Source organism: Ambystoma mexicanum, chromosome 6p, assembly GCF_040938575.1.
Source record: "Ambystoma mexicanum isolate Mex_15411 chromosome 6p, UKY_AmexF1_1, whole genome shotgun sequence".
Classification (NCBI taxonomy): Eukaryota; Metazoa; Chordata; class Amphibia; order Caudata; family Ambystomatidae; genus Ambystoma; species Ambystoma mexicanum.
The window spans coordinates 611903565-611929397 of record NC_090935.1 but is presented as its reverse complement, the minus strand read 5'-3'; the positions used below and the strand labels follow the sequence as shown (position 1 = coordinate 611929397).

The 25833-nt window shown below is 48.5% G+C and overlaps 1 protein-coding gene across 2 annotated transcripts in view; it reads left to right on the top strand.

The window, feature by feature from the left end:
- The window catches only part of ANKDD1B (ankyrin repeat and death domain containing 1B), a 679018-nt gene that overhangs the window by 626144 nt on the left and 27041 nt on the right, over nt 1–25833 (top strand). The gene's annotated exons all lie outside the window — the stretch shown is intronic.

Genomic DNA, 25833 nt, shown 5'->3' with positions numbered 1-25833 from the left:
CCATCAAGAAGGGCCGATGATGCCCAGTTAAAAAAGCCATGCCAGTGCCACAGTAAGAAAACGTAAGCGTGCTGGCTGTAGCAATGCAGTCCAGTCATGTAACAACACTTATCATGTAAACATGATAAGTGTTGTTATGTAACTAGACTGGGCTGCATTGCTGCAGCCAGTATGGTTATGTTTTTTTGCCTCTGGCATTGCATTTTTATGCCGGCATCATGGTTTATGTGAATGTGTATCAATAAAATGCACCCTCTCCCTGGTGAGAGGCGGTGTTATTTTCACGACACACATTCACTCACGCACCCTTTTATATTCATAACTCTTTCACCCACACACTCATAACAGACACTGGCCCTCATTACGACCCTGGCGGAAAGTGACCGACCGGACCGCCACAGCGTAAATAGCGTTTCCGCCATTGCACGATGGAGCAAAGTGCGGCCCATTCCGACCCATCAGGCACGAGCACCACGGCATGGCGGAAGTGCAAAGTCCGCGATGGCGGAAATGACCCCAAAACGGCCCACACCGCCGCCGTACGGCGCCCTCGGTGCAATACCGCCACCCATCATAGCGGACACCGCAGTGAGCGCCAACCGGAAAGTATGGTGACCGTAAATATACGGAAACGGAAGTAAAAACATGGGCCCGGAACGGGAAACAACACGCCGTACACCTATAAAACCACAAAATACACACAACCACTAAAAACACCACCCTGAGACACATCCCAACCCGTCATCCACCCTAGTGAAACCAAGAAAAATGGGAAAAGTAGCGAAGAAAGCGTGCGACCGCAAGCGGCAGGTCCACTTCTCCCGTGAGGAACTCACCGTGCTTACAGAGACCCTCCAGGAGAATGCCGCCGCCGTCTTCTCCACGCAAATGACCAGGACGGCACTTGCGAACAAGAAGGCCATATGGGCCCTGGTGGCACAGCGGGTAAGTGTGGTGGGGACCGCACCCCGCAACCCACAGCAATGCAGGAAGCGGTGGGACGACCTGCGGATACGCGTCCGTAGCATACTTTCTGCCAACCGCAACATTGCTACAGCCACCGGGGGAGGATCGGAATCACCCATCAAGTTGACCCCCTGGGAAGAAATCTGTGCCTCCACCATTGGAATGGAGAGCATAGAGGGAGTCGGAGGGATGGAGAAAGGAGTGCAGACATCCGGAGAATCAGGTAGGTGGCCCAAATAAAACCATGCCAAATCCACAATGTCCAATCATGTGATTCACATGTGTCCACATAGCGCAACAGCAACACATGGCCAGGAGAACGTCCACACACATTGGCCTGATAGCGCACTTTAAAACTCACAATAAATACATAAATAAGTAAAAACCCCAAAAACACCCACTACACGTGCAGCAGGCACACCCTAACTGCAGGCTGCCAAACAACTGCACCCTCACTCCACACACAAATGAAAGCACCTCCAAGGCCCCGACCCAAATCACCCTCAGGTACCACCCCAATGCATGTGATACATTGCCATTCCAATTCCCACAGACCCATTAATAACGCTCACCCTCCTTTACTCCACCACAGGGTCCGATCCAAACGACGAGCTCCAGGACACCCCTACCAGCACACCTGCAAAGAGGGCCAAGACCGACGGCCAAAGACCCTCCACCTCAGCTGCACGCATCAAGACACGGCAGCAGCACAAATCAGGTGGCAGCACACAGGAGGGAACATCAACAGGCACCCCAGCAGCCAGCATGCCCACAACAGCACCACCACAGGTCCCCCCAATGGATGCCACAGAAGGTACTGCCTCTGGTGGCAGCAGCACCATAGGTGACACCCCATTAATGGCAGCATGCTCCGACACAGAAGACGGGGATGTCGAAGTCAGATCCATCCATGACCTGTCCCAATCCCCCTGTCTGTTCCATCCCGTACACCATGAGGATACCACGCAGGGGCACCCACAAGACGACGACTGGCCATCCCCCACAAGCCCTGTGGCAGGGCAACATGAGGCGAACAGCCCCTCTGTGACACCACCGCAAATGGCCATGGCACAGCACAGGCAACAGTCCCTCGACCAGTTAATCGTGCAACAGCAGCAACTGGCCACGCTCCTCAAGGACCATGCCGATGGATGTGGGGGCACTAAGGCAGACATAGAAACATCAACTGAGACACTTAGGGCACAAATGGAGAGTAGCACCGAGAGCCTGAGAGTCCAAATGGAGAGTAGCACCGAGAGCCTGAGAGTCCAAATGGAGAGAAGCACCGAGAGCCTCAGGGGGGAACTGCATGCGACGTCCAAAGACGTATGTGCCGAACTTGCCGCAGTGCGCCGTGTGCTCACTGAGCTCTCACAAACCCTTAGGGACATGCATGGACGTGAGCAGGCAGAGACATCATCCGTTGCAAGTTCCGTCCAGGGCAGCCCCCAACGTAGATCTGGGAGGAACCTGCGCTCCACAGGCAGGGGTGCCCCTGATACCCGCAGAGGGGGCTTGCAATAGCGACTGCCCACTGACAATGAGCATCTTTGGACACTGGTGTTCGGGGGGGAGGTAGGAGGGTGGAGGGGGTGTGTTGGGCTCACTTGGGTGGCGGGTCGATAGGGTGTTCAACATGATATCACATATGCCATAAACAATGCACGATCAACCAATGAGATGTGTGGACAATGATCTTCGTGTACTAGGCCATCATAGGCGTACAGTCCATATTGTGCATGTACCAGACACACACAGTGCCACGAGTCCCGTGTCCATGTATCAGCCACCAGGCGTGAGTGCTAGAAGCATGCATCTATGAGATGCTGACGAATTTCACGGCCCTCCTGTGCCTCGCAGACTCCTTGAGGTGCTGCCACATCTCCACCCTCATCATGACCATCTTCAGGTGCTTGCAGTTCTGCGTCAGGGGGCATGGGCACATTTCTACGTACGCACATGTTGTGTAGCATGACACATGCCATCACCATCTTTGCAACCTTCTCATGGCGGTACAGGAGTGCCCCGCCAGACCTGCTGAGGCACCGGAAACGGGTCTTCAGTAGGCCGAATGCCTGTTCAATGACTACACGGGTACGTGAGTGGGCATGGTTGTAGTCCTCCTCATGCTGGTCCCGTGGGTTCCGGACTGGTGTGAGGAGCCATCTCTTCAGTGGATGTCCGGCATCACCTGTATGTGGACGATAAACGAATTATGTGGAATGCCATTGCTACGTACGCACCCCCCCCCTTCCTGCCAGGTCATTGCCGCATCACATACCCCACATCATCATGCATGAAATGAGACTCACCGAGTAGCCAGGATCTGTTCCCTGCGTGTCGCTCCATGTAGCGTGGTATTGTTGAGTTCCTCAAGACCATAGAATCATGGGTTGATCCAGGGAATCGGGCACAACAATGTGTAATGATCCTGTTGGAGTCACACACCATTTGTACATTCAGAGAATGAAATTGTTTTCGGTTGCGTGGTACTGTGCTGGGCGCGTTTGCCTACGAAGCCCAGTGAGGTCAGGGGTGAGGGCTGCCAATATGACTGTTTGAATGATGTCATGCTCAGGGGCGGGGGATTAGGTTTTGTGTAACAGATGCCGGTCAGCCAGGTGGATTGGTGGAATGATGTGATTATCGGAATATTGCTGGTCACAGGTGCCTGTGTTTGCGTGCGTTTCTTGGTGGGAGACTGAGGTCATGTCCATTGGTATAGCTTCTGTATTCGTGCCATCTGTGCCCTGCAGCTCCCATTGGCCCCTCTTGTGATTCTTTTGTTCGTTGGCATGCATGGGTGACTTGTACATTTCACTGGTTGCATTGTGACTTCGTTGCACCTACGGGGAGTTGTACTATGTGGCCAGGGAGCGGTGTACAGGCACTCAGTGGGGCCGTTTACGGTTGATTCGCGATGCCGTACTTCTCACCATGGCGGAATGGTACTTTCCGCCGTGCTTGATGGCGTTAAGTACATGTCCGCTAGGGTCGGAATTCGCGTACCCTTGCGCCATGGTGCTAATTACGGTTTGGCATGGCGCGCGCGCGCGTACTTGGTGCAGTTAGCGTTGGCGTTCACTACGGTGTCGCTAATGGCATCGTACTTTACGGTGACGGGTCATAATCGCACCGAGCGCTATTCGATGGCGGTATTGCATTTCCGCCATCGTTTTTCGATTTCCGCCAGGGTCGTAATGAGGGCCACTCTCTTATTTATTTATTGGTCATTTATATAGCACCTATACACTTTAACAAGCGTTTCAAAGTGCTCCAACACAGGAAGGCTGAATAGGTAAGCAAAACAGAGTGACATTCTTAATAGGCATTGGAACATTCAGAATGGTCAAGTGCTATGTATTTGGAGGAACAACATAGAACAAAGAGGAGAACAAAGAAGCTTATTACAACGCATGGCATGATTATTGTACGTGCCTGTCAGTCGTTTCAATAATGCAAGAGCGATACATAAAAAAGAAGAGAAGGGAGGGGGAGGATAGGGTAAGGACGTTAATGGCTCAAAATGTCGACCCCAGAATTCCGACTCTTACTTTTTCCGACCCCCCCTTACATGTGATATAATAATATGTGGGGGGTCTCCCCTTGCACATGTATGTGGTGTAAAGGGGGTTGAAAAATGTTTTCAAATTAAATTGCATTTTCGGCTGTCGGAATTCTGGGGGTCATGGTAATCACATAGATCCGGTAAGGAAGAGCAAGGCAATGGGTCCATCAGACGTGCCTCTCAGCATTTTTGATAGATATAAGTGCATCAGACATTTAGGAGAGGAGGAGGGGGGGCAGGGAGAGGAACACTAGGCACAACAAGGAGGCTGCAGATGTAGAAAGGAAAGTAGAAGGGGGGACTGCACTACAACAGACCTGGCCACCTAGATTCGAATTAAAACAGTGCACAATGCAATGCAGAAAGCATGCAGTGATGTAAAAGGCACAACCATCTAGATTCGAATTAAAACAGGGAATAATGCAATTCAGAAAGGATAGAGTGATGTAAAGGCACAACCATCTAGATTCAAACTGAAACGGGACACAGTGCAATGTAGAAAGGATGCAGTGATGTAAGAGGCTCAAACATCTAGATTCGAATTAAAATGGGGCACAAGGCAATGCAGAAAGGATGCAGTGATGTAAAAGGCACAACCATCTAGATTCGAATTAAAACAGGGAATAATGCAATGCAGAAAGGATAGAGTGATGTAAAGGCACAACCATCTAGATTCAAACTGAAACGGGACACAGTGCAATGTAGAAAGGATGCAGTGATGTAAGAGGCTCAAACATCTAGATTCGAATTAAAACAGGGCACAATGCAATGCAGAAAGGATGCAGTGATGTAAAAGACACAACTAGATTCAAACTAAAACACAATGGCACAATGGGCACAATGCAATACTAGATTCAGGTGTAAGCAGAGGAGCTAGTAGAAAAAGTTTGCTCACATACTTAACAGGGTGAGAGGGTGCAGGAGCCAAGTTTTTTTAGGAGCAGGGTACACCAGCCAATGCATGGTGAGATGGAGCACGAAGGATGGTGGGGTCACAAAGGCTGCATATGAGTTAAAAACGGAGGGTGCATGGATGTGAAAACCTCATGATGAAAAGTCACAAGGAGACGGGGCAACCTCAGAGTGCTGAACGACCACCAGAGCCTCAGAGTCAGAGTGGAACAGGCAAACCAGTCAGCAGCCACACAGTGCTCTTACCTTAGACAGAACTACAGGAGGACGAAGCACTAGGGGCACAACCGAGTCGCAGGAGGAGAAACATGCCGGACAAGGAAAAGGCCCACATGTCTCCAAGCCCGGACAGGGCCAGACAGGGAAATATATGGCCCTTAGAAGGAGGCCCTTTGATGGGGGCGGCGATTGCCTCTGGCACCGGCAGAACTCCTGGTGATGTACAAGGTGCCCAGCCAATGGGGGCAGAAGGTGGGCGTCCAGGAGGCTGATCAGCTGGATCAACTGTTGTTCCGGACCGCACGGGGCAGCCATGATGGAAAGGCCTCTCCGGTCGCAGGATTAAGGGACCATCAAGGGAGAAGTGTGGCTCCAAGGTGCAGGGAAACAAAAAGAAATAGGTGCTGGATGCAAGTACCTTAAATACGGCGGCCCTAGATGGGGCCGGCGATCGCCTGCCGGCGGAACTCCTGGTGATATACAAGGTTCAGAATCTGCTCAGCTGCCAAAAGGAGGAAATGATCCTGCAACAGTTCTCTGGTTCCTATGCAGCATTAACAGGAAGCAGGGAGGTAAAGGAGCGTTCCATATGCACGTTCAGAGATGCAGTATCCCAGCCTGCATCCCCAATGTGGGATGCAAGGATGGGGAAGTAAAATGCCCCTGGCCTTGCATAGCCTATTGGGCATGCATGCTGAGGTATGAATTGTCAAAGGCAAGCTGCGTTTCTCTTAGACAATTCCAGCTTGCCCAGGAGCGCTCCCTCAGCTGCTTTCCGCAGCTGCTGATAGAGGGCTTGGTGTTAAGACTGGGCTGCCTTGAGGCTCGTGCAAAATGGGTGGGTCGATTCCCTGTTGCCAATTATGGACAAGCCACCTCATTTCTTTTCTGCGTTCAATCAGTTCTTCATTAGCAACAATCCTTCCACTTACTTCCTGCTCTCAGCAATAATCTGCGCTCTCCCACAATCTCTGCACCTCTCTCACCAGCCCCTAACACACTCACTGAAGCCGCAGGGTTCATGGATTTTATTGGGGCTTGACTCCTCCCCCTCGGGCATGCTCATCCTATGCAAGTGGTCCTGCTTTTGAAGATGGGTCTTAGATGGAGATTGGTCTATTTATCAACTCTGCTTCGCTGGTCCTGTGGTGAGTTCAGCCAGCCAGGCCTGCTGGGGCATGTGGATCGAGCTCACGAAAGGCTCATCTGCCATCTTAAATTGGATGTGTGTATTATGCACACTGCCGACCGGGAAGCCCTCATGCAGCGAATCAATGCTCTGCTGATGCAGCTTCTCTGCTCCACTGAACACCATTGGACCTGGCATCAGTAACTCATTATTAAGAATAAATCTTACATTGCTCCCATATCAGGAGGCACAGTATTGTGGACTTCTCCAGCATTGGATCTTTCATAGATTCAGATGCTTGAATATTCCCCGTCGTCAGACTGGGAATCCTTGGTGATATAAATAATTATTAAAATGTTTTAATATACACACATTGCTACATAGCAATGCATGTAGATAGCCGTTATGGCCTATGAGCCATTCTATTGTGTAGTCCCTCAACCTCACTTTGGTACTTTATGGCCCCAACCAATGAGGTGGCAGGGTTTAAGCTCCGCCCCCGGCAGCCATCTTCAGATTTTTCACCGCAGTCTAACAGACATAGGGAATCCTCAAGCTCTCTGAGCTCTTCAATTCTTTTTCTACTTTTTGTGTGGAATATATTTTTCAAATATATTCTACTTTGTTCCCCTGCTAAGGGGCTTTGGTTTCAGATAATTTTTGGGACAAATAGCTGTGGTTTTTGACCGAAAATCGTTGTGTAAACCTTCTCTTCAGAATCGCTGCATCTCAGGCTGTTATTGTTGTTATTGTTATTGTTATTTTGCATTAATATAGCGCCTTTTATACCATTGGTATGGTCTGAAGGCGCTGATAGGTTGAACGCCCTTGGGAACCGAAGTTCAGGTCAGTAGAGAGAGTCAAGGGTGCGTGTGAGCACCGGGTATGTGTGCAGCTGGTGCGGTATTCGTGTAATAGCTGCTTCTTAGCAGTAGGTGTGGTGGTTGAGAGATCAGGAGTATGTGTTCGGTCTGGCAGGATTTATCCAGACCGAGTGTGGCTGTGTTAGGCCTCAGGAGAACGCCTGGCTGGGGGTTGTGTAACCAGCAGTGTTTTACTTATAGGGATGTGGAGTATGCGGTGGATGTTGGTATGAGAACAGTTATACCGAATGGTGTCATAGTATCTCTGTGTTCTAGTTAAGTGGTGGTGTAGAGGGGAGAGTAAGCGTGGTGGTGTGATATGATGGGTTGTATGCTCTTTTAAAGCGTTCTCTGCATTCTAAGTCATACAATACACTATATACGTCACGCAATTCAATGTGCTCCAGTCCGTTCCATGCACTCCTATCCACTCCATGCATCACAATCTGCTCCACACACTCCGGTTCACTTGACACACTCATGCGCTCCAGTCCGCTCCGCACGCTCCAGTCTGACCCACGCATGCACTATGCATTCATCTGTTTTGCACACTCGCCCCCTCTAAGCACTCGCCCCCTCTACACACTCAGCCCCTCTACGCATGCATCCCCCTCTACGCATTCATCCCCTTCTACGCATTCATCCCCTCTACGTGCTCATCACCTTCTACGCGCTCATCCCATTCTACGCACCTCTTTTTTTTCATATGCACTCTTTCGCGTCAAGAAGCCTTCCCTGTTCAGGGACTGCACGAGGTGCAAGAAGAAATTAGTCTACATGAAGGACCCCCTTGAACATTTCATTTACTGCTTGTATCCGCATGACATTCAGAAATGCGATATTTGCAAGACTTTTTCCAACAAGACCCTTCAGGACAGGCACAGAAGACTTATTTTACATCTGGAAGCCAGGGATCAATCTTCGGACAAAGAGTCTGTCAGAACAGCTCCTGTACACTCCAGCATTCCATCTGAGAGGCAACCTTCGAAGAGAAGGTCCTCTTCAGTGGAAAGGAGTTCCTGTCCCATTGCCAAAAGAAAGAGGAAGCTGGAGTTAATACCCTTTCTACCTCCACTGGACTCCTCGAGCCAGAGGAAGTCACATTCATCAGCAAAATCTACCTCCAAAGGTAAGGAGGAGTTTGCAAAAAAACAGAGGTTGGGGGGGGGCATTCATCGACAGGGAAACCATCCACGAGCGATGGGAAGGATAAAGGCCCGTTGTCGGCCAGACCATCGACGAAACCCTCATCGACGACGATTAAACATAAGACATCGTCTACGGCAAGATCCTCGTCATCAGCACTCGTCGACGGGGGAGCGACCATCCAAAACACATTTGTCGATGAAACACTCGTCGACAGGAGAGCGATCATCCAAGACACATTTGTCGACGGAACTACCGTTGGCGGGATGCTCGTCGACGAAGGTACCATCGACCATAACATCGTCAGCGACACCGCAAGTTTTTGCATCTATGGAGGAATTGGAGCCTGAGGCACCTTCCGATCACATCAGGGTGACATCTGTCATTGAGGACAGTTTCCTTGAGGCTGCTGAACCAATGGTAGGACACATTTCTCCTTTGGGGGACATGCCAGGGCTTCCTGATGGAATTCTCCAGGAGGAATTTTCAGATGCAGAAGTGGTGGAAGAATGACCTTGTCCTTCCCCTAAGCAACAAAGTCCCCCTTGGCAGCCCTCTACGGAAGAGGGCGACTATCCTCATGACCCGATACTGATGTTGTCCATACAGAGGATCATGTATGAGTTCTACAGGTGTCAAAAGGGAGCAAAGCAGGCCGGCTGATTCCATAGAACCGGAAAACCGTCGGAGAGACACGTCTCCAATTCCAGGCACATCAAGAAGTTCACCTCATGGGAGTATACCTCAGAAGAGAGCACAATCACCTGAGCCTCCTCGAAGGTCTAGGAGCAGGACTCACAGTGCTTCACCGACAAGGGTCCCATCACTACCATCATCGAATAGACCTCGATCTCCGGATAGGGATCCAACAATGGTGTTGTCTACCGTTTCAGTCTCAGATTGGCAGGAGGATCCTTTTAGAGAATTCTCTGATCCAGAAGAAGGCGAAATTACACAGGAGCCTGACGCAGCCAGTGAGTGGGGTGAGTACATCGTCGAGAAGCCCAGGAGGAGAGATTCCCCAGGCGATGCTTCACCTCCGGATGATCTGGTTTCTTTCCACACCATAATAGGGAAGGCTGCAGGATTGTTCAAAATTCAGGTTACATCAGAGGAAAAGAAATCAGTGCTTTATGAGCACAGGGACAAACGCAGGAGGACGGTGACCACCATTCCTCTCCTCGACACCATCTGGGAGTCCGGATCCAAGATCTTGTCTACGCCCTTGTCTACTCCGGCTCTGGTGTCCAGACCACAGAAGAAATATAAAGAACCCGAGTCTGCACCGCTTTGTCTAAGAGGTCATACAAAACCGGACTCAGTTATCACAGTTGCAGCTAGGAAGAAACTTGCCAATTCCGCTTCGCCGCTGTCAGCACCACCGGACAAGGACGGGCGTAAGCTAGAAGCCATGGGCAGGAAGGTATCAGTGTTGGCGTCGCTTACCATCAGAGCGGGTAATGCGCTGGCCATGACCTCGAGATTTGATCACAAGCTTTGGCTCTGCATGTCCAAATTGGCTAAGCAGTTACCACCAGAGCTCCAAGAAGAGGCTAGTTCTATGATCGCCGATGGTGAAGCAACCTCGGATCATATGATCAACGCAGCGGTTGATGTGGCCGAATTAGGCTTCAGACAGATGGCCCATGTCAGTGCTCAGAAGACAGGCCTGGATGAAGGCTACTAATTTCAGGTCTGAAGTCCAAGCGCAGATATTGGACATGCCCTTTGATGGACAAGAGCTCTTCGGAAAGAAAATAGACGACCACCTGAAGGGAATCAAATCAGACACAGACACAGCATGAGCCATCAGTTCTTTAAAGGACAAGGATAAGGACCGTCAGTCTTTTCGCCCCTTTAGAGGCTCATCTTCTAAGTACAGGGGTACGGCTGCTCCTCTTATGCTCAGAAGGCGCAAGGTAGCACGTACCAATAAAACAAGTATCAATCCTCCAACAGATACTCCCATAGAGGCAGGCGTGGCTCTGCCCAGGGGAAGTCACAAAGCAAACAAAACTGACTATCTGATTCTTTTCCCTCAACGTCACACCCCGGTGGGGGGAAGGGTAAGCCAGTTCTTCCAACGCTGGCAGCCAATTACATCGGACAAATGGGTGTTGCAGGTGATCCGAGAGGGTCACACCTTAGAATTTCTAGACCAACTTCCTTCCCTGCCTCCAACTTCGCGCAGGGTGCATATGTTAAGGCAGGTCATGTCCGAAGTTCAAAAATTGCTCCAGAAAGCAGCGGTAGAGCCAGTGCCGTACCTCCAAAGGGGAAAGGGTTTCTACTCCCGCTCCTTCCTCATCAAAAAGAAAAACGGTCAATGGAGACCCATATTGGACCTGAGGGCACTCAACAAATATATCAAACGCATAACATTCAAGATAGTAGCATTGCAAGGAGTTCTTCCTTCGTTAAACAAGCACAACCTCTTGGCCACTTTAGACTTGGAGGACGCATACTTCAATATACCGATCCATCCAGCTCACAGCAGTTCCTCAGGTTCACGGTCGGAGAGTTTAATTTTCAGTTTCGAGAGCTCCAGTTCGGGCCGAAATCAGCGTCGAGAATTTTCACAAAATACTTGGCACCAGTAGCTGCAAAACTCAGGAGGACAGGAACGGAAACTCTTCCCATACTTGGACGACTGGTTGATAAAAGCAGATTCCGCTGCAAGGGCTGGCTCAGCAGTTTTAAGAACTATCAACCGCCTAAAAGAGTTAGGTTTTTCCATAAACAACACAAAGTCCTGCCCCGTTCCCTGCAAGACAGCTCTCTTCCTGGGCGCCGAGTTCGATACCAGCATTCCCAGGGTGAGACCATCGGCAGAAAGGGTAGCAGCGATTCTACGCTCAACCTCGTGCTTCCTGGAGAAAGAGACAACATCTGTACACTCTTACAAATCCCTTCTGGCCATGATGTCCTTGTGCATATTCCTCATACCAAATTTCAGGCTTCGCATGAGACCGATTCAGGAGGCTCTAGACCACCAATGGAAGCAAGCTCTCGGATGTTGGGAGGACGTCGTCCAGATTCCATCGACGTTACACAAGGCTCTTCAATGGTGGAATGTTCCGCAGAATTTTCTAGAAGGGATGCCGTTTCAAGCACCAACATCAAACCTTCTGCTGAGGACGGACGCGTCATTATCAGGCTAGGGCACTCACCTTGCGGACCTCCAAACCAAGAGCACTTGGTCGGCACAAGAGTCCCAACTCCACATCAATGTGTTAGAGCTCAGGGCCATAAGGTGGGTGCTGAAGGCTTTCCTGCCGGTGGTAGCTGGACAGGTACTTACAGTCCAGACAGACAACACTACCTCCATGCACTACACAAACAAGCAGGGAGGCACGAGGTCAGAGATCCTGTCACAAGAAGCCCAACGGCTATGGGCGTGGGCCTTGCACAACAGGGTGCAGATCAAAGCAGAGCATCTTCCGGGAGTGGACAATGTCCTAGCGGACAAGCTAAGCAGAGAATACACGTCGTCTCACAAGTGGAGCTGGACAAAAAGGAAACCCAACGGATTTTTGCCTTATGGGGCCATCCGCAGATCGACCTTGCCACCAAGGACTACAAGAAGTGTCAAAGGTTCGCCTCGAGGTACCCGGAGTATCAATCACTGGGAGACACTTTGTCAGTGGCTTGGACAGGAAAGTTCCTCTATGCCTTTCCCCCCATTCCCCTCATTGAGAGGGTACTACGCAGACTGAAGGAACAGAATTGTTCAATGATCCTAATTGCGCCGGATTGGGCGCAACAAGTCTTGTACTCGACGCTGAATCTATCCCGACGGCCCCTGATTCGCCTCAAAGCGCATCAATATCTGTAGACGCAACAGAACCGCAAGGTCCTCCACCACGATCCGAGGAGTCTATCTCTCAAGGCATGGTTCCTGAGCAGCATAAACTGATGAATCTTAAGCTACCATCAGAATGTTGCGATATCATCAGGGCCGCAAGAGCCCCGTCGACACGAGTCACCTACACCAGGAAGTGGACTCGATTTTCCAAGTGGTGCGAGAGATCTGCCATCGATCCTCTCACTGTTTTGGTTGGCCAAGTTCTACCCTACTTATTGTGCCTAGCTAAAACAGGGCTTTCATTGTCCTCAATCAAGGTCCATCTGTCAGCCATAGCGGCGTACACATCAACTCCAGAGATGCTATCCTTGCTCTCTTTGCCGGCGGTTAAAGTCTTTCTGAAAGGGCTGATGCGTACTTATCCTCTTACGCCTACGCCATTCCCGAACTGGAGCCTGAACACCGTCTTGACAGCCCTCATGGAACCTCCCTTCGAACCCATACACAGATGCGACGTGAAGTTCTTGTCTCGGAAAAAAGCTTTTTTGATAGCCATCACATCAGCCAGAAGGATCAGTGAGTTGCAAGCTTTGCCGTCTGAACCTCTGTTTACTTTGTTCTAGAGGGACCGTGTCATTTTAAGACCACATCCTAAGTTCCTTCCCAAGGTGCTGTCGGAAATGACACTCACTGAACGCATTGTTTTGCCAACCTTTTTCCAGAATCACACTTCTGAAGCAGAAAGAGCATTACACTCTCTGGACGTTGCGAGAGTTTTGAAGTTTTACTTGCAGAGAACCAAGGAGATCCGCTCCTCAAACCGACTGTTCATTGCTTTCTCTCGCCGTACCAAGGGCAGCATATTTCTAAACAAAGTCTGGCACGCTGGGATTCGTCCTGCATCACCCATTGCCATCAGATGAAAGGCGGCCCTCTAACTAGACCGCCATCAGCGCACTCCACCAGAGGGAGGGCAGCGTCAGCAGCATTCCACGCAAGGGTGGCCTTGAAGGACATATGCAGTGCCGCCATGTGGAGCACTCTGCACACGTTCGTGAAACACTACTGCCTGGCTGAAGATACCAACAAAGAAACTGCAGTTGGACAGGCAGTGCTCGCCATCTCTTTGCATAAGGTAGGACCAGCCTCCTTTTTTCCCACCTTTCCCGCCATATGTAACCGTTGTGTTGCTGCATGGTAAAGGTTTGATCAGAAATATATTTTTTCTGTATTTATGCATATATGTTTATTATGGTTGCATGTTTTAACTGCTTGGTATTCTATTCAAGCATCTGAATCTATGAAAAATCCAATGCTGGAGAAGTCTTAGTTACTTACCTGTAACTGTATTTCTCCAGCATTGGTATCTTTCATAGATTCACATGCGCCTGCCCACCCGCCTCCCCTGAGAGGCTGCTCCTATGCTTAGCCTCCATCATACTGTAGTCTCTAGGGTTCAAAATCTGAAGATGGCTGCTGGGGGTGGGGCTTAAGCCCTGCTATCTCATTGGTTGGGGCCATAAAGGACCAAAGTGAGGTGGAGGGACTACACAATAGAATGGCTCATGGGCCATAATGGGCTATGTACATGCATTGCTATGTAGCAATGTGTGTATATTAAAAAAATATATATATTATTTTTATCACCGAAGATTCCCAGTCTGACAACGGGGAATATTCAAGCATCTGAATCTATGAAAGATACCAATGCTGGTAAAATACAGTTACAGATAAGTAACTAAGACTTTACAACAGCAGGATGAATTATACTTTGCTGCATCCCTTAAACCAGCACAACACGCGCCCTGTGACAGTCCTCTGCCACAGGGCTTGGTGGCATGGTCCAGGGGATCCCTCATATACCGTCACCAGACGCAGCATCCTGCCGTGGGTGTTGGCACCTGGACCCTATGATCACCCAATCCAGCATTCCCAGTGAAAGGTAGGGGTCTTTGCCACAGTGTTCATATGCACTGCTGCCATATAAACATTGAGTTTAAAGGTTTTCCTACTGGCTGCAAATAGCTGTGCCATGACCATAGCCACTGTCATTCCACATGCTTACATGAATTGGTGACCTTTGTAAAAAACAGCTGCACCACTCGCAACTAGACTATGAGGTGTGCGACAATGTAGGATGCTTGTGAATGACAGGGTAGGCAACAACTTGATTTACCCATCCATGACAAACCTTTGTCATCACCCACTATCGTTAAACCTGGTAATAAATTGCAGCATACGCATTTGTATGTACAGATTGAGTTATGCTTAACCGTTGGAGAGGTCCCCTTGTGATTCAGATGAAATTTAAGAATCCATTAGTAACATTTCTTTCCAGGTGTACGTCCCAATTATCACATGGAAAAACTTTGTTATTCAGGACCACTTTCTTAGGGAAACCAACTGGTATCAATACATTTTAGGAGGTCCAGTTAGCTTAGCCCAACAGTGGCAAAAGAGAAAACTAAATATACAGCAATGCTGTGGAACTCATTTATGGAATCTCAGCCCTCGGCAGGCGGTCATAGACTCTATCATACTCTTTAAGAACCATATGCAGTCTTGTTTGGGGTTACCTTCATAATACTGATACATATTTTCAGCAGCTTGCTTGCAGGACAGCATATGTGTAGAACTCATAAATGTGTCATCCTTGCATTAATATATGTTTATTTGCAATTCTGTATATGAACTAGTGCTGTTATATATTTGCACTGCCTAAAAATATTGTGTTTTTTAATTTATTTATGTTGTTTTATCTAGCAGCCTGACTGTCACTTTGGGGCTACTTCTGCATGCTTTATCGCTAAGGCATGCACTTCATTGATACAGGTATTTGTTAATGTAAGCCTCCCTCCTCGTTTCCAAAATTGCTAACAAGCCAGCAGTAACAGTGCCACAACATGAGACGGTAGGGTAATTATTCACTCTTCACCTAAACGCCACGATAAATTAACCACTTAGCTGCGGGTATCTGGGCCTTTGAAGAGATCCATCTGATGCCTTGGGATGTTGCCGGTAACTGGAACTGTTTAGAAGCTGATCAGCCTACCATGCACAGCTACTGCTACAGTACTATGCAACTGTTTCGAAGTTGATCAGCCCACCATGCACAGCTACTGCTACAGTACTAGGCAACTGTGTTGAAGTTGATCAGCCCACCGTGCACAGCTATTGCTTCACCACTATGCAACTGTTTCAAAGTTGATCAGCCCACCATGCACAGTTATTGCTACAGTACTATGCAACTGTTTTGAAGCTGATCAGCCCACCGTGCACAGCTACTGCTGCAGCACTATGCAACTGTTTTGAAGCTGATCAGCCCACCATGCGCAACTAATGCTACAGTTATGTGCCACAGGAGTCCACACGCAGAGGGCCTCTTAGTACACTGGATTACCATACCCAATTATACAGAAAACGGGCACCGAAACAATGGCTAGGAATGCATGGAAATCTAGCCCCTTCCGTTGTTCAATTTTCTTCCATGATGCAAGGTCAGAGTTTTCTCCACTGTCCTTAGCCCAAGTGAGGATATCTGCATACCAGGAGTCCGTGCCTGCACAGTGACATTCCAATATGTGAACTACTTTACCCTCCTGAGTGTCAGCTCGGTGTTGGCCTCAAATGTGTGGCCTAGGGTATTATAGGAAATCTGTGGAGCAGTAGAGGCTGCAACAGTTACTTGTATATGAATCAATGTGATTACTGTGTGTGAACATGGGTGCAAGTAGGGATTAGTGTATCACTACCATATTTTTAGGGAATACTTCCCTGAAGAAGTGTGTACTAGACAATAAAGATTAGCCCTGCTAATTGCGCAGGGAGTATTCATTCTATTATAGACTAGGAGGCGAGCATTATGCTTCAACTTCTTTTATTACTACTCCTCAGCAGTTTCAACAAACTAATAACAAACACTGTAAAAATGTCCACAGTGACTTATCTTTCTTAGAACTACAATCCCCATTGTCTCTGTAGTCCATCTCCATCCATGCTCAGCTATGACCACTTGCTGTCCCTGAGCTCCTCCTCTCTTTTACGTGCTCTGAACTGTCACTTGCAAACTCCACACTATGTCCTGCCAACAAAGCGAATACTTAAACCACTCCAAACAGAGACGTCGATCTTCCTCGACATTGTTCTCCAAGACCACCGACCGGCCCATAGAGTCAGAGTTTGCTCAGAAGCACTTTAAGGCAAGATAGCAGCACCTGTGAGATGGATGGGGGTGCAGATATATACTTCAACACCAATCAATAAGGACAACTCAACGGTTTGGCAAAGGGAGTCCGTTTAATGACAAGTACAAAAAACGGGGAGCCATGAATATCAGCAATGGTGCGATCTTCCTTCTCGCTTCAACTCCAATGAACTTCATAAAAATCCTTAAATGTATACTAAAAACTCGTCATCATTGACGTGTAACACTCAAAAGTTGACATGCAATTCTATTGGTTCGGAAAAGGAAACTTTACTATAGGTACTAAATCTGAATATGGTAACGAAGTGAGGGGATTGGGTAAACACTGTCAGGTGGGCATCTAAGCCCTTCCTTCAAAAATGACTACTGCAGACGTCACTAAAAGTACGACGTCCCATTGGTTCTACTAACTATAGGACCCTAGATTACTTGGTCTACTGTGATTGGGTTGGCACCAACCCCATGCATACTTTCTCACTTTGCTTAGCAGCACGCAGAATGGTCGGCCAGGTGCAGGGTGCCCCTCAACTCACCCGGCCTTCCTCCAATCAATCATCACCTTAGTGGCTATGTGTCAATTAGTTCGCTGTGGTTGGCCTTGAGACTGCATCTTCTGTCTAGATATCTTCTCCTGGCTCACACCAATGTGTAGGTATGGGGGTCTTGCTCTGTTCGTTCGGCTGGTCAAGTGATTCAGACACCGTGGATTTGCCTTTTCTTCAACATTTTGTGTATTTGATTTTATGTTCACCCACCACCTGCCTTCACCTTCTTATCTTGCCCCTTCAAAGCAGCATACTCTGGTCCTTGCTTCAGTTAATTGTAGCCACTGTTCGTTCATTTTGATGGATACAACCTTGGTTCCCTCTGCTGAGTTTGGTTTCTGTCGTTCAGCTCCTGATTTCGTTGAATGCAAAACCTTTCTCGAATGGCCTTAGTAAGTTTTTTTGATTCTGCTTTTAGTGAAAAGTGGATGTATACTACATATAAAGTACTTTATTTGAGGTAGATATGTATATGGCGCTTGCCGCACTATCCCTCTACTAAGCACAGCAAGCCACACGATTCTCTTAGCTTTCTTGCGGTTCCAAGCATATGTACACGTGTAAACTGGTCAAATATCTTTGCCATGCTTACAGCTAAAGCTTCTTACATTTGACATCGCCTTCACACTCTAAGTTCACGATATTCTTGTTCATGGCATTTTGTCTCTTTGCGTCATTCTCTGGTCGTAATTTCTTCTACATGTGAGTCAGTCCGGGTTCTCGTGACGTCACCATTCGTCTTCCATTAGGACCTTTTTGGTTTCTTCAGGGACTGTACTCAGGCGATCTTCATTTCGCTTCATTTGTTTATAGGGTTTCCTCAATGGATACCTTACTATCCATGGTTTCCTTGATACTGGTACTTCGATAGGCATTGTTTTTCTAATAGGCACAGGACAGAGCCCTACCGTGACTCTCTGCTGGTTTATTTGCTCATCATACGTCACATATCTCACTGTGGACTTTCTTGGTGCTTCCAAATGGATGGTTGGAGTGTGGGCTGTATTTGGGACCTCCTCTGCACTATCCACTGACCATAGTCGCTAGCCTTTCTTCTCAATTGTTCTTCTGCTCTTCCTCTACGGATAATACAAAGCAGAAGAATCAGGGTGGCGTCCATGTTTTGCAATTATTATACAAAACATCATCATTAGCAATACATGAATGGGCGTGAATTTAATGTTCGCTTCCTAGTCTTTAATAGAATTAATACTCCCAGCGCAGTTAGCAGGGGTAATCTTTATTCTATGACAAGACTGGAGGCGAGTATTATGCTTCTTCAAAGCTTCCCAACACAGCAACCGCTAGACTCTCGGTCGGCTTAAAGTAAAACTTCTTAAAGGTACGATTGCTAGCCCAATCTGCCGCTAACAATCTCTCTGAATGATACTCCTGTCGTAAAGGCTTTAGATGCCGCTGTGCCACGTACAGAATGTGCTCCGTACTTCCCTAAATCAGTGTTCGCTGCATGCATGATTTCTTTCACCAATCTAGCAATACGCCCTGAAAAGGTTTTCTACGGGCTATGAGTGATTGCGTGGTACCTGCTGCTCTGTACTCTGCTGTCCTACACTCATACTCTTTGATGCAGCTCACTACACACCTTTTGGATCTGCTTGGAAAATACGGATAGTGTACTGAGGAGGTTCCTGTCTTAGTCGTCCTGACTATCGAGAAAGTGACTCCTTCTGACCCAAAGGCTCTCGTATTTGTCTCAACCGGTTTGACTTCTGATACGCGCTTACAAGATATTAGGCATAACAGCATCGCTAACTTCCCTGATAACTGCTTAAGAGACAAGTATCTATCTGCAGGCCAGCTTTCTAGAAGCTGGAGGACTGCTGTCACATCCCAAACTGTATTATAACGAGGCTCCGGGGGAACTTTAAACTTGGCGATTCGAATGAGCCTCATCACTGCTGGGTGTTCACCAGCTGGTACACCTTCGATCGGCAAATGCCCCGCTGACTCTGTATAGTCCTATCTTGCAGAGCGCTCTGTCGTCTAGCAATAATTGCACTAGGAAGTTCAGGATCACCACTACAGGGGCTGAAATGGGATGAACACCTCTCCCTTTGCGCCAGCTAGACCATTTGGCCCAAGCCACGTCGTAGCTCCTTCTAGTGGAAGGAGCCCAGGATTCCGCGATAAGCTCTGCAGATTGCGTCGAAAGGCCTGGCAGCACCCAGCGTCTCCTGATATCCTGCACGCAGTGAGCGGGAGAGTCCCTCTCAGAGAATGATACAACCCAACTGGGTCCGTGAGCAGTTGCTCTCCTTCTGGCAGTACCCTCGGCAGATCCACTGATAGTTCCATTAGTGTCGGAAACCATACTTGTGACTTTCATAGTGGTGCGACTAACAGTAGTTCTGCTCTCTCCCCCCGCCACTTTGCTAGAACTCTGTTCAGCATCATGAATGGGGGAAAAGCATAGTGCGGCCCTCTATTCTATTCTTGCAGGAAAGCATCCGTCCCTTGCGCCCCCGGATCTAGTCTCCAGCTCAGGTACTCAGCTGTCTGTGCATTTAGGCGAGATGCGAAGAGTTCTATGTGTAGTGGACCCCACTTCTGATTCAGCTTCCGAAATACTGTCGGATCCAGCCTCCAATCGCTGGAATGCGTGAGGTAGCGCAAGTTCCAATCCACTACTACGTTCAGCTCTCTGGGCAGGTATTCCGCTGTCACTCATGTTTCCGACTGAAGACAAAAATGCCAAAAATCCTTCGCTAGCTCTGATAGCATCTTGGACTTCGTACCGCCTGGGTGGTTTATGTAGCGGACGGCTGAGATGTTGTCCATCTTCAGCAACACACACAATTTCATTCTCCCCTTCGTGAAGGCTTTGATCGCGAAGGACCCTGCTAACAGCTCCAGGCAGTTTATGTGCAGGCAAAGCTCTTCTTCACTCCACTTTCCTCCTGTCTGCAGATCCCCGCATCGGGCTCCCCAGCCTAGGCGGCTGGCGTCTGACTCTGGCCGATCTCCGAAAATGGCCCGCCCATTCCAGGCGTCCATATTCTTCAACCACCATTCCAGTTCTGTCACGGATTCTTGATCCAAAGGCACTAATTGATGATATCTTAATCCCTGCTGTAAGTGTCTTATCCTCTGTCTCTGTAGAGCCCAATATTGTAAGGGCCCTAGAAATATGGCTTGAATGGAGGCTGCTAGCAGTCCCACTATCCTCGCTAGTGTCCTGAGAGAAACTACCTTCTTCTGCAGACATCCCCTGATTTCTCTTTTGATGTCTCGTATTTTTCGCGCTGGCAACTCTAGTGTGGCTTTCCTGGTCTCTAGGATAAATCCCAGGAAGTCCAGTCTCTGTGCTGGCGTTGTGTCTGACTTCTCCACATTTACCAGGAATCCTAAAGACACAAGCAGATCCTGCACCCATTTCGTCTGGTAAACCAGCGTCTCTCGGTCTTCGACTAGCAGTAGCAGGTCATCTAGGTATATGATCAACCTTATGCCCTTTTCTCGGATCGCTGCTGCTACTGGTTTTATCAGCTTGGTAAAGGCCCAGGGAGCTGATGCAAGACCGAAGGGCATTGTCTTGAATTGCCAATACTGCCCTTTCCAACAAAAAGCTAGGAACGTTCTGTACTCTTCTAATACCGGCACCATCAGGTAAGCATCCTTCAGGTCCAATCTCGTCAGCCAGTCTCTCTCCCTGAGGGAGTCTTGGAGCTGGTGGATGCCTTCCATCTTGAAATGGTGGTAGACTACCCAGCTGTTTAGTTCCTTCAGGATTATTACTGGTCTGTCCTTCTCTTTCCTGTGTACTAGGAACATGTCGCTCACGAAACTGGAAGTCCCTGGGCATCTCTCTGTGGCGTTCTTCTGGGCGAGCTGCGCTAGCTCATGGTCCTGGCAACTCTGTTCTGCGCTTGCAAGGAGCTGTTGGTGCGGTCTGCGTGCTTGTACTTGTGGCTCTATGAATTCCAGTTGCAGGCCTCTTACGCTTTGCAATATCCAAGCATCGCTGGAAAGCGCGCGCCAGTTTCCCTAGAACATACCAGTCCTCCCTCCCATCAGAGGGTAATAAGCCATTCTCACCTTGTGGGAATCCTTGCCCTCCGCCTGTTCCTCTTCTTCTGCGTCCCCTAGGGAAACGTCCCCTGGCCGGGAAGAAGGAGTCCTGCTGCCTGTTCTCCCAGTATTGCGCTCTGGGATTAGGGGGTCTTCTGCCTCCTTGAATTCGACCAGCCGCACGACTCCTGGGGCGACCGGTCCTGCCAAAAACTCGGTTAGGGAAGATTTTCTGGATTGAAGCTTGTGCCTTCTCTAATGAAGTATAGGTACCGACGAAATGGGCCATTTCTTTTCCGAAAGTCTCGCCAAACAGGAGACCTTGCGCCTCGTATGCTGCGAGGTCGCTGAGCATAGGATCTATCTCCAGTAGCAATCCTCTCCTCCTTTCTGAGACAATGGCGCAGTTGGCGTTACCCAGTAAACAGGGTGATCTCTGTGCCCAGCGAGCTAGGGCCTCGGGGTCCACTTCCTCCCCTGTGTCTTTAGCTCTCTCAGCTAGGTCCATGATCTTAGCTAGAGACCCCGCTAAATCCAGAACATTCTCCTGGCAGCTCTTCCTAGATATGTCAATCGCTTTCCGGGGGTCCTTGCTGGACTTGGAAATGAAGGTGAGCATTTTGGGGTCTAACTCGGGGTCTCTGACACTTTACCTGGAAGGTCTGGCCTTGGGCACTCTGTGCGAAGGCGGTGTCTGATCTCCTTGTCGAGGGCCTTTCTTAATCTTATGGTCATGTACTGCGCAACTCTGGGCGATGGTTGCCAGTCCGAGGACCTCGGGTTCTGGATACTGTCCAGGTCGAACATACCTTCCTCCTCCTCCTCCTCAAGGTGTTTCTCCTTGCAGGCTTTCTTACCCCCGCTGGGCTTGGCCCAATCCTCCTCTCCTGCTTCCTCCTCGTCATGGGAGGGCAGGTCACCTTCAATCGGCTCTTCTTCCAAGCCTGGGTCATCATCTCCACACATGTCTTCCCCTGGAGTGGGGGTTGTGAGGTTCGGCACTGTCTGGTGCTGCAAGTATGCTTCTCTAAGCTTTGCAACAGCGTCGACCACCTCCGGGGCCTTTCCTTTCACCCCATCCGAAGGGCCCTGTGGGTCACTAGAGGATTCCCTCTCATGGGCCTTAGTACTCCCCTTAAATCCTGTTTCAGAGGGTTCAGAGGGCGTGCGCTCAGTCCCTATGGTGCTATCCTTGGGCTGGTGTAGGATTGCTTCCAAGGTCTCCAGCCCGTCTTGCAGGGGCTTAACCTCTTGAGCCACTGCATCTTCTAGTGAATTCCCCAGCACCTCCTTGATGCTGGCCGTCAAGTCCAAAGGCTGCACCTCTTCACTCCATTCAAATTCTGACATTATTTGGGAGAATGCTGTGTGCCTGATCTACCTGAAACAGGTGTCCTAGCATGCCCTCTTCACTAGTTGGGTGCTTCCAGTGAAATTGTAGGATTAATGTCCTTTATTTCCCAATTAATTATTATATTTATTTATTTATTTATATATTGGGGAAAATGTGGCTGCACCGGACTCACTGTTGTTCATAACACCTGTGATGGGCTTTCAAGTTCAGTATGCACTCTGTAGGTGCTTGGTATTTCTGTCGAGGTGAAACCTCTTGTTGTTTAGACACAAAGGAGCTTCTCTGCTCCGTGTTCGCTCTGGCTAGCAGGCTGCCCTGTGACTCCCCAGGGAGCGGCGAGCGGCGGAATGCAAGGGCATTATGTTTATAAATCCTAATTTGGCCCAACTTATCTTTCTTTTGCTACGTGATGTAGCACGAAATTAATCACCGCCGGGCCCGGCTTCCAATGTGCTCAGATCTCTGCGTCGCAATTCCAAATGCAACTCAGAGATCGGCTTCTGGTTCCCAGCTCCTCCCCCTAAAGGAGGGGGTCGGGGGGCCGTGGCGCTCCTCTCCCGAGGGCTGACAGGGCATCCGCGGGCGCTGGGCAAACCCCCAGGGTGCGGGTCATGCGGCACGGGGTGGATGCGTCGCGGAAGCCCGAAACTGACAAAATGGAATGGCACCGCCGTTAATAAGCAACCGCACGCATCTATTCTGAATAATCAAATTACATATAGCGCGCGTTCTGAGCAATGGCAACCACGCTGCCTATCAGCAAATATACGTACAAAACCTCATAACACTGACTGTTCTTATGATTCTAATGCTGCTATCATTCTAACAACATGTTAATCTACAAAATCGGAGATGAGATCAAATAGTACTTATCTGCTTGAAGAGCAGTAAAAGAAGAGAGGAGGAGCTCAGGGACAGGAAGTGGTCATAGCTGAGCATGGATGGAGATGGACTACAGAGACTATGGGGATTGTACTTCTAAGAAAGAAAAGTCGGTTTGGACATTTTTACAATGTTTGTTATTAGTTTGTTGAAACTGCTGAGGAGTAGTAATAAAAGAAATTGAAGCATAATGCTCGCCTCCAGTATTCTCATAGAATTGGTGGAGTCTCTACACCACATCAGTCCTTTTCAGTAACAGTTCCACATTTCAATAGAAAATGCCAGAGCAGGACTTCCTTCGAAATCCTTAGCCACCAACTTAGGGAACTCCATATGCAGGCAACTTTGCACACTGGTTAAACGTGTGACCTTCCGGAAAGCCCTAAAAACATGGCTGTTCAAAGGGCACAAAAAGAAGGTAAATAGACCTGCTATGCGCCTTCCTGAGTGTGAAACCTACTCACCTGGATCGTGTCCACCTACATGCTCTTCACAATTGACCTGAAATAATAAGACTGTCCTCGGGCTCCAAGCTAACACCTGACACTGTATACTGGTCAAGCAAACTGACCCATTTGACTCTCAACCTCATCAAAGACTTTTAAGCTTGGCAGTGAGCCTCGATCCAAGGCATTGTTCGCCTTCGCACATTGAGTGGACCTGCTCATATGTCTGGCACAATGTAGCAGAGACAAAAGGAGTGTCTTCTACCACCGGGATAATACCTCACTATTGTTCAGAAGAGAATTGCCATTGCATTTCAGTGCTGGACTGCTCATGTGGGCGGGACAAAGACTGATATGCAAATGGTTATATTTCCCTTCTGTGAGAGGTACAGTGAGCTAAAGTGTGGCTGCAGACTCTAGAGTGGGTACCTTTCCAAAGAATAGTTGATTTGGCCATGTTTGTTCTCTCATAGGGGCTCCTATGACTATTTATTTGATTGTTTAAGGGACTTAGGTTTAGTCACCCTGAGTTTCCTAGGTCATCCAGACGTGGAACCCTTGCTCACTGTACTCAGAGAGGCACAGCTCCACCACACTGATGAGGCTCAAAAGGCTGAAACACGTGTATGGGGTTGCTGATGGTACTCTTGTTCAGAAGGGAAATGCCATAGCATTTTGGTGCTGGACTGCTCATGTCGTCGGGACAAAGACTGATATGTAAATGGATATTTCCCTTCTGTGAAAGGTACAGTGAGCTAAAGTGTGGCTGCGAACTCTCGAGTGGATACCTTGCCAAAAAACAAGGTAATTTAGCATTGTTCGTTCGCGCAGAGAGGTGCCTATGACTATTTATTTGATTGTTTAAGGGACTTAGGTTTAGTCACCCTAGGTTTCCTAGGGTCATCCAGATGTGGACCCCTTGCTCACTGTGCTCAGCGAGGCACAGCTCCTCCTCGCTGATGAGGCCCAACAAGGCTGAAACACGTATATAGGCTTCCTGTTGGTAATCTTGTTTGGAAGAGAATTGCCATAGCATTTTGGTGCTGGACTGCCTATGTGGGCGGGACAAAGACTAATATGAAAATGGATATTTCCCATCTGTGAAAGGCACAGTGCGCTAAAGAGTGGCTGCGGACTCTCGAGTGGGTACCTTCCCAAAGAACGGGTCATTTAGCCGTGCTCGTTCTTGCAGAGGGGCGCCTATCACTATTTTTGGATGCATTAACTCTTAGATACAGATTGGAAATAATGAAACGCTGTTGCATGTGCACAGCATTTTACTGCAGTGTGTTAAACAATGTTGGTATTTACGACACACCTGTTTGTATTTCTCCGTAGTGAACCGTAAAGCATCTTTTAAATGTAGTGTTCTACCAGCGAGAAACTGCAACAACAAAAACACACTTTTGAGGAACGTTTAATTTCTGTACCCCTGATGAATGTCCCACAGTAATACGTGCTCTTAGGACAGAAACTTGTACAAGTTGGGTTATTGAGGAAATACTAATAAAACTGATATTGAAAAGAAATTTCTTCAGTGTGGAGTCCCACACGGAGTCAATGTAAAAATCAGCAGATTTAACCCGATTTTTTGGGATTGTTATGTGTTGTAAAGTTGAGTCTTTTTTTATGTTTTATATCTTGTGTGTTGGATGATGAATTTTATGTAATATGATCATTTTAAGAGTGTTATAATGAATTAAATAAAGACATGTTTTAAAGGAATATACGGATTTACGTGTAGGTGCAATTCCTGTGGATATAT